The 13,828-nt window shown below is 30.6% G+C and overlaps 1 protein-coding gene and 1 long non-coding RNA gene across 2 annotated transcripts in view; one reads left to right on the top strand and one right to left on the bottom strand.

The window, feature by feature from the left end:
* Positions 1 to 13,828, bottom strand: part of LOC143203564 (uncharacterized) — a 509,963-nt gene that overhangs the window by 434,430 nt on the left and 61,705 nt on the right. Inside the window, exon 3 of the long non-coding RNA XR_013007372.1 lies at positions 3,647 to 3,674. This is a non-coding gene — a long non-coding RNA (uncharacterized LOC143203564). The remainder of the gene's footprint in view (positions 1 to 3,646; positions 3,675 to 13,828) is intronic.
* LOC143203562 (uncharacterized) overlaps positions 1 to 13,828 on the top strand; it is a 275,686-nt gene that overhangs the window by 200,177 nt on the left and 61,681 nt on the right. The gene's annotated exons all lie outside the window — the stretch shown is intronic.

Here is a 13,828-nt window from a genome sequence, read left to right as displayed (position 1 = left end):
GAAATTACAAAAACTGTATAACATGCTCAGTATTATGAGTTCTTTGACTGCTGCATGATTAGTAAACGATATAGGAAAAAATTAATTATGCAAAAAGTTTTTCAAAGCATAGATGGCGTTCAATATAATGCTACAAATTCTTCATTAATCTGCTATGCGCTGATACAGGTGTTGAGGCTTCTAGGATTCCTTATAGTATAATTCGCACTGCACAGAACCATACGGCTTGAGAATTAATGAAAAAAAAATACGGAAATGACAACTGACGGAACGCCTGCTACTGTAAATCTCAAATGGATCCAGTTAGAGTATATGCAGAGGTTCAAGTATATGGGATCAGTAATACAGGAGCAGGGCTGATTTTATTTAAGATGGTGGGTATGGAAGATGGGAAATATGACAATTACAAGACGAAAATCCGCTTCTTTCGAACCCTTATCTTATCAGTCCAACTACATGGCTTCGAGACATGGACAATGTTACAGTCTGACATCCGTAAGCTTAACGTCTTTCAAATATCATGCTTAAGGCAAATTCTACATGTTTCTTTCGGAGATTGAATTAGAAATGAAGTAATTCGTTTAAGATGCAACAATCAGCGCACAATTTAGGAACATGTATATCGAATGAGAAATAAACGAAATCCTCTAGCGAAATTTGTTCTTTGGGTGGAAAAGATATAGATCAATATTATAAAAAACAATCTGAAAAATAGGAGATTAATATTATGGTTTCATGATGATCGAAGGAAGAAGGCAAAATGGTTACATTGGTTTCATTCTAAGCAGCTAAATTTATGACACAACCCGATATTCAATAAATTTATAAAAATGAAAGGAAAAAAGTTGCGTAATAATCTCAACTTCGTCTTTGATGGTTCATCAAGATATTTTTTGCGAAATCATTTTTTGAAGTGTGAGAAGGGATTAGATAAAGCTAAATATGGCGAATGAGTTTAATAATGAACGAAATCGTACTTGGGTTTACTCGTTTTAGTAGTTGATTTTTGAATGCTGTGGAATATATATATTGATGGAAAATCATTTTTTCTTCTGTAAACCGAAATTTTTTTACGATTTTTTTAATATCGTTTCAAGATTTCAACAATAATCTGAATTTGTTTTTTTTTTCAGTCTGGACTGATTTACACGATTCCCTTTTCGGAATTTTTTGGAGTCTCATCCATTGTAATGAAACTATACTCAAGACCCCTGTTTTGATGTTAATTCTATCAAATTTATATAAATCAACTTACTGTGTCCAAAATAAAAAGGTTATATATATATATATATATATATATATATATATATAAAGGTTATATATATATATATATATATATATATATATATATATATATATATATATTATATAAGTTAATTACAAACCTTAATTAAGAGAACAATTCCAAAATACAGTAGATTAAGTTAGACAATAAGTATAATCAAACAGTTGCTCATAAGAGTAAAAACAAATAAATATGACATAATAGCAAACAAAAATTGTGAGAATTTACACAAAATCAGAATGACATAAATTATATCATCTCATAAGGAGTTTAAAGAAGGCAACGGTTCGCTATCCTGAAGAATATTTTGCAAGAGAAAATGCATTTATTCTTATAACCGCAACAGAAGCATGCTTTAATTCCTTTTAAACATTTAAGGATCTGTATGTGTGTGCGTATGTATTCTCCTATCTATATTGGAGAACATCTTCGATAGCTAGCAAATGAAACTGCTATTATAGTTTCTTTGTTTCTATTTAGTAACGTAATTGATTCACTATCTTCGTCATCTAACAAAAGCCTTGATTACTCACAACTGAAATTAAAGTCACACTACTGAGCATTTAATAATCAAGTACTAACAGAAGCATAGTTAAAGAAGTGAACCGCAAAATGTATTTTATTTTCGCTATACGATGTACACTAATGTTATCTATCTATACCGTAAGATGGTGGGAATTCAATTCCCACCATGGGAGTGTTATAATTACAAATATACAAATATACCTAATAGACACTCTTAAATACTTCGAGGTTTTTCCTTCCAACCAATGAATAATAATCGTGGCAAACCAACAGCAACAAGAAATGTAATTCTCTAAAAAATGTACCCTACGCAATAAATACAAAAAATAGAACATTATCAGCAATAGCCGTTGGTCCAGCAACATCGACTAGGTAACACAAACATACGTTGATATGTAAAGAGTAATTTATTATATTACCATAAACACAAATGTTATTAGTTAACTGTAATGTTACTAATACATTATAATAAAACACAGAAAAAGCTAAAATGTATAAAATATAGAATCTTGTCAACCACTTAGCACATCTCCAAATAACTTTGTTCGTCCTCTCGCAACAAAAACTTCCTCCTGCAATTCGTAACTGAGATTGCAAATTTATCCGTGCCAAGTTAATCTTTGCCAATTTATCCAAACCCTAGCCCGCCGTCTATCGGCCTATACCGAAGCGCGCCTTCGCGATACCCGTTTCTATCGCGCCGCTGAAAATCTCCGTCGAGTCGCTGGTTCTAATATATAAGCACATTACGTTCGGACCCATCTTTTGTGTCTTCGAATTTAATTGACAGTCGCTCATTAAAAATGCGATTAAATTTGAAATTGAATCGGGAGAAATTAAGACAAGAAGAAATCTAAATAAGATTTCAGTAAATAACATTTTTACGACGAGAAAATAAAAAGATGATATATATCACAATAAACGTAGTTGATATTAAAACTAAATAACATGGTTGCAAAATTTTGAGCCAGAATATCAATAAAGCTCCAGGGTAATAATTAGATAAAGCTTTATAAATAAAATACATAGAATAATGTATGTATATACTGAGAAACCTATAAAAATGCAAAATAGGTAAAATGTATGCAACATATTGCACCAATTTACTAATACATTTTAATTAATTTAATACATTTAATTAATTAATCAATACATTTTTAATATATAACCAAACATACTCTATTAATTATTAATAAATATTTCATATATACAGTATATTTTCCTAAAAATATTAATACGTCATAATAAAAAATAACATAAATTTTGTACATTACATATTATATATTTATATTTATATATGACTAATATATATTTAAATTTACTTTAACTGTTGCTTGCTCAAAATTATTTTAATATAAATTTGTACATTATAATATAGAAAAATAGATAATCACATCCCAAAATACTTCAATATTATAAAATATGACCTGTTTGAAATTAAATACACAGATATTTAAAGAAAAACGGCTAAATCATTTAAAAATATAGTCAAAGACATCTACTAGATTACGAGTAAAGTAAATCTTAAAAATAAAAATTATGAACGAATTTAAAGGCTTCATTTTCAGCACACTGTAAAAAAATCTTCTAAAGCTTTAAAAATAATAAACATATATGTGTTGCATCAAATCGATCACTGAACATATAAATACAAAAATACATATACAATTTATTTTAAAACATAGCACAGTTGTAAATTATTTAAAATTATCGTAATAGTGAAAAAAAGCCTATTATCATATAATAATAATAAAGAAAATAAAAAGTTATTTTTGTACAATATTTGTGGAGGTTTGTACTTTGAAATGGAAAAAAATATATAAAAGATAAACTTACCCAGGTCCTTTCCTAGTGTAGCTGTAACCTGCATGAAAGAAAATATATTAATTCTTATATATAAACATCAATTAACATAATTATTAGATAAAAATAAAGATTTTATTTTCAGTCGTTATTACAAATCTTAAACCTACCCCAATTTTGTAGCATATATCCTGATAAAACCTAGGGCAATATCTGTTTTAAATGTAACAGCTTCGGACACATCGCTTCTTAATGTAAGACAAAGCTGAAATTTGAAAATATACGTGTAGTATCATGACCAAGAAAAGAGAACTACCAGAAGATGTGGACAATTAATTTTGATGAACCTGTGATGTATTCACTTTTCTGGAGAAAAAAAAAGGCAGAATATGACGAGAATTACCTTCTGGAATCTCAATTTTCAAAGCACAATAACTGTTGATTGAGTAAGAGAATGTGCCATGGAATATTAGCTTTCGTACAAAACATGCTATAGTATGGCTTCATAGAATTTAAAGCCATTGAAAGGGAATCCAGGAAACAATTAAATTCGGTTTCCCCTAATCTTATTATTTTGAAAAATAATGATTTATAACTCAACTATATTGTGTTATTTAGTGACTGATAGCAATTTGTATAAGATACACCATTTGATGGAATAAAAAAATGGCGGGTATAAGTAAAAGTACATTATGAATACAATAAAATGAATATAATTGACTGGTAGCACAATTAATATACAAGAAGGAAACAAATATAAACAACTAAAAATAAAATGCAAATATAAATATAAATAAAGTAGAATATAAAAACCTTGACACAAAAAAGCCCCAAAAATAAGTCCTTAACTAAAATAACCTGGACTAATTATCAAATACAGAATGTTTGCTCAAATAGTAAATAATAATTAATTAAATTTAACCCTCGGTAGGTACTCCAAATATTTTAAATTCATATTTTTCCCCAACTCTATGCCTCACTATAAATACATTTTAATTAATTTACACAGAAAGTGTAAATTAATCGCGGGTCTATCGCTCAAGCAGCATTCTCATTTCGGTCTTTCCATTTATAAGATGGCAACTCGGTGCAAAGACTCTCGACGGGATTACTGTCGTATTATCTCCAAACAAAAACCAAAACCGTAAGTCTTTAATAAAGATATCGCTTAGAAAGCAAACGTTGTAGGCAAAAAGTTAAATGAAAGATTTAATTCAAAGTTACTTCGTTTTCGATGATAATGTGAGGAGGAGATTAATTTAGTTGGAGTAGTGCCTAGGCGAGGGCTTAGATATATATTGACTGTTCAATTATGAACATCTAGTATAATAAGATTGAAACAAAAATTAGGGGATTTCTATATGATATAGAACGGATATAGAATGTACTAAAGTTTACGCAATATTTTAATTAAATATAAATTATATTAAGCTTTAAATAGCACGAAGTAGAGATGACAACGAAGATGGTGTCCTATTTCTCTCAAACAATAAGCCTTCTCTCACTCCCTCTACAGAATTTCGGCTATTATTAGTGTTTGTGTCAAGCGTAGTAGTTAAACATTTTTGCTATCTCAGTGTAACTCTTATATCAAATATATTCTCAAGTAACTTTATTATTAATTGATCTTATATATAAGATTCTCATGTCACAATGTTACGAATACCTATTATACCCACATGTGTCAATTCAATTTAATTATTTTCAATGGCTATTAATAAATCCCAAGGCCAAACAGTGTCTGTGGCTCATATTTGAGCACACCATGTATTTCACATGGACAATTATACGTTGCATGCTCTCGAGTGGGTAAACCATCAAGTTTATTTGTATTAGCTAAAAACGGGCTAACAAAATATATTGTCTGCGCTGTAGAATTAATAGATCAACATTAATGTTTGGTGTTTTGTTATTTTTATATTCCCTCATCGTTCACAGAGCTCCATGCCTTTTTCACTCATATACCACATCCTTACACACTTCCAATAAGTTAGTTCTTTTTATACTAAAAATTGTCTAGAATATAGAATATATATAATAAAATAGTACCAAGAAAGCTATTCAAGTGAAATAAAACACCTAAAAGACCAATGCCTGAGGATAATATATATTTTAGAAAACTTCTACCCCCATGTCTTTTCCACCCTCCTGATTCAAAACATCCGTCTTTCGATTTGGATGGAAATGGAAAGGTACACGGCTTTGGATAAAAATAACGAACGGCCGACGTACCGAAAACAGAGCCAGAGAGAGAGAGAAAAACGGGAGGAGGGTGTCTAGACTGTCGAGCAGCGAAAAAATACCCTTTGAATAATATTGCGTAGACCTTTATCAGTCATTTTTCACGTTTAAATTGAACCTTCAACAAGTTTTTCAATAGTTTGTTTCGTGTAATAAAGCTGTAGCTCTATTATTCAAGCTCGGGACGAAAACAATGCGAGGGACGAACAAAGAACGGTTTATAAAACCATTCGTTACAGGCTAATTATTGTATTTGCTTAACTTTATTCTTGGCGTACAATTACAGCAGACAAAACATGATGCAAATATATTACCCAAATTTAATTCAAATTACCCAAAAACTGAGTATTTCATTATTGCGCTATGTTAAGACGAGACGTGTGACTAAAACCGTTTCCCGAAAACTTCTAGTTCTGATCCAATGACTGAGAAAATTATGTAGCTTAACTACAGGGCAGGGTTGAACGGTATTTGATTTACTTGTAATTAAAATAATTTTATTTAATAATCAACAAGTAAATATTTGTGTATTCATATTTCAATTACTTAAATATTATTATTATTTAGTTGTTTGTACCTTTGTTGAAGCCAGTTTAAGAGCACATACATTAAGAGAACTTACATATACTTATATATAACATATCAATTGAAAAGTCCCCGGCCTACCATAGTAAAACTTAAAAAAAATGTTTTTTTGTCAAAATTTGTTGTTTTCTAATCAACATAATTGCCTTCAAGGCTGATACACTAATTACAGCGACCGTCCAACTTTTCGATGCCATTTTTGTAGTACGATTTGTCAAAATAGGCATCAGTTTCGACGACCACCTATTCATTCGACGAAAATTTCTTCGCTGCGAACATTTTTTTGGAGACCTGAGAACAGGAAATAGTCACTGGTGAGTAGATCTCGAGAATACAGTGGATGAGGAAACAATTCGAAGCCCAATTCATAGATTTTTGCCATCGTTTCCACTGACTTGTGACACAGTGCATTGTCATGATGAAGCAGCACTTTCTCTTTCTTTATGGCGATTTCGTCCTTCAAACGCTCCAATAACGCTATGTAATAGTCGCTGTTGTTGGTCCTTTCTCCTTCAAGGTAGTCAATGAAAATTATTCCGTGCGCATCCCAAAATACAGACGCCACAATCTAGCCAGCCGACTGTTGCGTTTTTCCACGCTTTGGAGCGAGTTCATCGTGTGCAGTCCACTCGGATGACTGTTGACTGGACTTCGGAATGAAATGGGGGCCATGCTTCATCCTTTGTCAAATATCGATGCAAAAACTCGGGTTTATTAAGCTTGATCATCTTCAAACACTGCTCCGAATCATCAATTCGTCGTTGTTTTTGGTCAAAAGTGTAAACATAAGGTTCCGTTATTTCACGATAAGTTCCAAATTCTTGAAAAGAAACCGAACTAGTTTGTAGTCCCAAAGGTAACAGTAATTTTGAAAATAAGACAATAAACCACAACAAAAAACATGCAGAGTAAAAATCCTAAAGTTATCCATATCAAAATTCTTACCAGTAAAGAAAGAAATATATTATTTATGTAAACAACACGATTAATATTTAACGAAGATATATATTTAAATAATAAATATGACTGAATTTTTTGGGCCTGGCTCTTAACCATAAATATATTTAAAAATAAATAAAAGTTATGCTTTAGACGATATATGCGCATAACCATTTCTGAGCTATATATCAAAAATATATTGAGCCGCTATAGGGCGTATAAAATATATGGGTCTGCAATATATAGATTTAATATTTATGTTGTACTTCTCCCGTGATGTCACGTCATATTATCCTGCTAAATGTTCCTTTCTACGACTCGGGGAAAAAGTTTTTATTGTGGTCTGATATTTTGTCTGGCAATCCATTAACTTAATGTTTTAGTGTGTTGAAAAAAAACTTGATATCGGTTATTAAGTAAGTAATGAACAAAATTCGAACATTGACAATTATTTATAAGGACGAAATGGCGTCTAGATCATTTAATATTTCACCGTACCCGAAAAGAAACCTTTCTCCTGTTCATTTTTAATGAATTTTCGAGTGCGTGGGACCAGTCCGACGAAAAAAGGTTATTTTCTTTAGTGGGCTTATTTAGGAAAAAATTGGGTTCTCATATATCTAACATGCTTCCCAGTCAGACGCGATGATCCAACTATACCGTCGCCCCTTTCCGAGCTGTATCGCCTAAAGGGATTGACAGACGTAGGGTCTTTAAAGCTGACCTTTTGCCAAACCATAGGTTTAGAGAGTTTTACGATCGATACGTTTCATAAAAAATATGTTACAAGTTTATTGGAAATCTAATGTATATATTATAGTGGATTGACTTATAATCACTTAAAGAATTATATAATTAAATTAGTTAATTTGTCTTGAACAGCACAAGTTCTGGCTTCTTGAGATTGGCTATATAATAATATATAAGTTGCTAAGTACAGTTATATATATAGTTATAATAGTTGCTATGGTTTTTATTACAAATATTTTTAGCCTGTTACAGATCCACTGAATTTTAGTATAGGCACTGTAAGCAAATATTTAAAAAATTGGAAAACAATATAATATTGGATTCACCAAAATGAAACCGTCTTCATGAGAAGCAGGTAACGAATCAAGATCACCTTGCTGTTAGTTCTATCAGAGATCATGTATTTATGAAATGTAATAAACACTGTTGCGACGTAAATTTAATTATTTATATTTGGAGCAGTCGTGTAAATTTAAGTTAAGTTAGTTGTAGAATTCATTCGGTTGCATAGTTAACGGATCTAATTTACTAGATCTTTACAGTTAAAGGTAACATCACATGTTCCTAATATTTGTGATATGGGAAAAGAATTATGGCTTGATACAAAATATAACATCGCATTGTATTGAATATCTGGTGAAATTAGCTAACCAAAAAAGGTACCAAGTAGAGAGAACATACGTGTTAAACAAAGAGGAATCCCATCGGCTCGTTGTCGAGTATTTCGGATAACCGGAGTTCACATACCGAGGCTAGACGAAAAGTGTCAGAAGTGATAGGACTTCTTATGATGCTTATAACTATAAATATCAAGAAGACCCGAAATCGTGGATTTTTCGGGAAATCCTTAAGAATCCAAAACGCACATGTTTTATCAGCGTGAGAAGTTCTTAGCTGGAAGAGTGTTTCCCATCCCGATATTCTCAGTGAATCGGGGTACAGAAACAGGTTTCTTTTCCGAAAAAAACCTTGTCCACCACCACCAAGAACCCGAGGGAGGAACTTCAGCTATAAAACACTGCGCATCGACGCGCAACCAGTAGAATTCCTGTCTATAATAGCCAAGGCTAGACCAGTTGTCAGTAAGTACATATTTTCTGAATCATAATCCTTTTCCCAGAACGTATTAATTAATATCTTTAAATGTATATATATATATATATATATATATATATATATATATATATATATATATATAATATATATATATATATATATATATATATATATATATATAAATATATATATATATATATATATATAAATATATATATATATATATATATATATATATATATATATATATATATTAAACAACTCGTCTTTGGGTATTAATTTACTCAAAAAAGAGTCAAAATAAATTGTATTTAATTGACAACCTTGTTTTCTCTTCCGCATATCAACAAATACAGTGAGTAGTTTTTTCAATATACCCATAATTTTAGAGGAAACTATTAGTAAATATTACTGACGAAGAGGTCTAATAGAATTTCCAGGCATTGTTATTAGAATATTACAATTTTAAATGCATATAATCAAATCTAGGAAGCCCTTATATTTCAATTTGCATATTTCGATAAAACATGAATACTCCAAATTGGAACATTGGGTCACTCACGGAAAGATAATAGTAAAAATAGTAAAAAGACAACAAAAATCCATAAGAGAAGGTAAAAATTAGAATAAAATTTGATTAGGTTTTGTTAGTCATATTCATTGCAGATATGTGGTTCTTCATACTGAGAAACAGGAATGGCTTTATTTCTGGTGCAGAGTTAGTGCTTTCCTGCAAGTCCAAGGGCTGCTATGTAGAAATAAACCATAATATGTTTTTGTTATGGTTTAAGAATTCACCCTCAAATAACTAAGAGGAATCATTAGTCTTTATTATGGACAATGCATTAAATCATAGTACACTGGTGGAAAATAGCTCAGAAATGGCTTGCAAACCATAAATTAAGTTTTGCAGAAATCGTAACAGATAGTGAGGTATTTCAAATTGTTAGTAGGAAAATACAAATGAAATATTTAATTTTATGTATTTTACTTGTTTAGAAATAAGGCTGAAAAATGATACATGGTAGATTAGATAGATGAACGATATGACCACAGAGTATTATGTCTTTCTCCTTATCACCGCATATTGAATCCAATTGAATTGATATAATGTGTGGCAAAAAAATTATTAATATAAACATATAGGTCGAGCATAATATACATGCAAGAACTATCTGGATATGGGGAAGGAAACATTCTCCAACATAACACCTTTGGTTTGGATGAACTCCATCATATATGTTAAAGAAGAAATTAACAAGGAATGCTAACTGCTTCTCAGATTGGGCAGATGTATCAGGAGGAATATGTATACAGGTAATAATAGAATAAACTAAGGGGCAATCTACTGACATCAAATTGGTTTGACTGGAAAGAAATCATCAAAATTATTTGAAGGAAATACTGCAACCAAGGAAATATGAGCCAAACGTAAAAGGTTAATATACTCTCTAATCTAAAAGCAAACACACTAATTGGATATACAATTGCTGATTAGATGGATTAGGCCATTATATTAAAAAACGGTCCTATGGAAAAGAATTCAACGTGAATATAATAAAACAGTCCTTCGACAATATATGTATTAGATATACTATAATTTTAAAATAAATTATATTTCATAACATTTTTTTGTTTCCTTATGCTATTTATGGAATTTTGTTATATGTCAAAGCCAAAGTGAACTAAGACTCAAAGTTCAATTCAATCACAAAAATTTAAAGTTCAATGTCTTATTGAACGGGGTATATGAAATTATGAATGTGCTACAGGCAAATTATTCAATATTTTGGATCAATGTGTCATCCTATTCTCAATTTAAAAAAAAATAATAAGAATATATTCATATCACCAAATACAACAAGGTTGTAATGAAATAAAACAAAATTATATATAGACGATCATTCGTGTAACTTCTGCTTCATACAACCGAACCGAAAACGGAAGCGCATTATGTCGATGGTTGTCACGTCCGGTCGTTTAACTCCTACTACTGAATAAAAGAAAAAGCTGAAACATGTTGAGAAAGAATGATGGAAAACGAACAAAACGATGGCGTTCTCGCAAAGTTGATGTCTTCCTCTATAATTAATTTAGAAGCACTTTCGCCAATTCCGTTCTGTTTCACGTTTCATTTTAAATTTTTTATTCGCGTTCTGGTACACGAGGGACAGAATGAAGAGGTGGTAATTGATTTAAGTAAGTTTCAATCAGTTTATCATTGATTTTTGGAACAATTACTTTTAGGTTTACGACTTTACGGCAATGATATGATTATTTGCGATTTTACATTAACAAAAAATCATTTATCATCATGAATATGAAGCCAAACATGAACGTATATTGAAATTCGTATTTTTAAAGATATATTATTATTACAGTATCTGCAAAAATATTGTTTTTTAAATAATAAATTAAATATACTATTTAGAAAGAAAAACGTTTGTATAAAAATCTATATATTAATCGGCTAGCGAAAACTTTGCCTGATTTTGAGGAAAAAGAGGACAACTGGAGGCCTGAAATTTAACAAGCTTAAAATGTATACGGCGGAAGAGTTTCCTATGCCTAAGATGTTTGTATAATATGAATGTATACAAATATATAAACAAATATTTTAGGCTCTGCAGACGCGCTGCCAGCTCCAACTATTTTGCGGCAGATTTTTCATTGTTTCTATTGTACGTAAATTATTCACAGCGCCTAATTTTTAAAATAAAATTGTGACAGTGCTGTACCGCAAAATGCCGATATAAAATTTTGATTTGGAAGACCAATCACTAAGGTATTAAAACGTAAATTAAGAGTGTTAAAGCATTTTTTGTTATTTAAGATTTTGTGTTACTTTCGGTTATTACCGTGTTGTCGAATCTATTAAAAAGTTACCGCAAATTTGGATAAAAAAAATCAAAAATAGATTAATCACTTATATTTTACATTTGTTTTTATATTTTAAAGTCTCTTTTTTATCAACGCGGGTTAATCTGGACTGGAACTTAGAAAACATCCCAGAAGACATCCGGTCTTACCCAGCGTGGATACTGACGTGACAGGGATCATTTTCCTTGTCGAATTTTGCACTCTTGCCCAGGACAATCACAAATATTCAACAATCCCAAACATAAATTCACATAATTAAATATACAACTGAGAAATAAGAACCCGATACATACGAAAATGTTATGCCAACATTCATTGCAAATGTTGTTTGATTAAAAAAAGTCGAGGAAAACCAAAATCGTCTGCGCTAATTATTCACAAGGTATTTATATTTTCGAAATTAGCCTTTGTTTTAATCTAATGCCTGGTGAACAGAGAACAGCTGGTACGGTCCAATTTGACTAGAGGTAAAGCTAAAGATTTATCTGTAAATTTTAATGGTATTCATTTCAGGTTTTATTAGTAATAGCATTTCTTAAAAAAGCATAAACCAAATATATCAGGTAATGAATACTTTAAATTGTGCATCAAGTTTTGTATATTTTAGATGAGAAATATGACAAAATAAATGTTTTAATGTAAATTTCAACAATGTAAGTCATTGCCCAACCAAAGTTTTTGGATTTGCCTCTATAATTGCTAATATACAGTATACAATCGCAGATTGCATTAATTTCGATATATTCATTGAATAAAGAAACAACAAATTATTCCCGAACATCTGTCTTCAAATGAAAGATAATCTGTAAAAGAAATCTGGAATTAGAAATCTGGGAATAGTTACGAAAACAGTATACAGGTCTCTCAGTACCTAAATTATTGTATTGCTTGAAGTCTTTTTTATTCCTTTTTAAACGAGACTTTCCTCAAACCTTGAATAAATATTGATAATATTGTAACTAGTTCATATTTTATGCTTCTCAGTTTCTGGAATTTTATTTTGAAAAATATTTCAGTATACTTATGTATGAGTACTTATTTTGATGATCATATAATATATTAAAATGATATACTTTTTAGAATGGCAATGAAGAGGCGACTTGTTGAACGGCGACTCACTTGTTCACCATTCACCATTCAGGCAGTTTTTTGAAACATATGGCCAGATAGTTTAACAATCATGTATTAGATATAAATATATGTAAAATAACTGTTATTGTCATAAATTATATATAATAGAGTTCAAAATGAAATAGTTAAAAACACAATAACATCTACTAATCAATATTTTTAAATCAATCGTTGTCGAGTAAGTGGTCATCTTGTATTTTTATTGAATGTATATCACTACTTAACTACAGATACGGTTTGGATCTCTTAGATCTGCCTTCTATTTCAGTGCTGTTCAAGAATTTCGTTATTCGCGCAATCTATTGGTATTAACAGAGGTATGAAATTTGTCTGATGCCATGTTGCAAATTTCTTAACTCTGTTAGTGACAATTGAAGCCCGTAGGTCTAGGTAAAAATCAATCTTCGGTATTGTAAACAATTGAGTATTCTCCTGAGTCAGTTAATATGATTCCCAACAATAAAATAAACAGTACTGGAACATTTGCCGACGACACAGTAATCAGGGCAAAACATGTATCTTTGTCTAAGATTGTGGAAAATGTACAAGAAGCGGTCAAGAAGATCTACAAATAGACTAGAGGCCGGAAAATTCAGTTTAATCTGCCCATGTTAATTTTGCATTGCGGTGAAA

The sequence above is a fragment of the Rhynchophorus ferrugineus genome, unplaced genomic scaffold (genome assembly GCF_030347505.1).
Source record: "Rhynchophorus ferrugineus isolate W39M unplaced genomic scaffold, kcgeb_rfMv2 rfM10, whole genome shotgun sequence".
In the NCBI taxonomy this organism is placed as follows: domain Eukaryota; kingdom Metazoa; phylum Arthropoda; class Insecta; order Coleoptera; family Curculionidae; genus Rhynchophorus; species Rhynchophorus ferrugineus.
The sequence above is the reverse complement of the archived record's forward strand: the minus strand, read 5'-3'. Positions and strand labels throughout refer to the sequence as shown.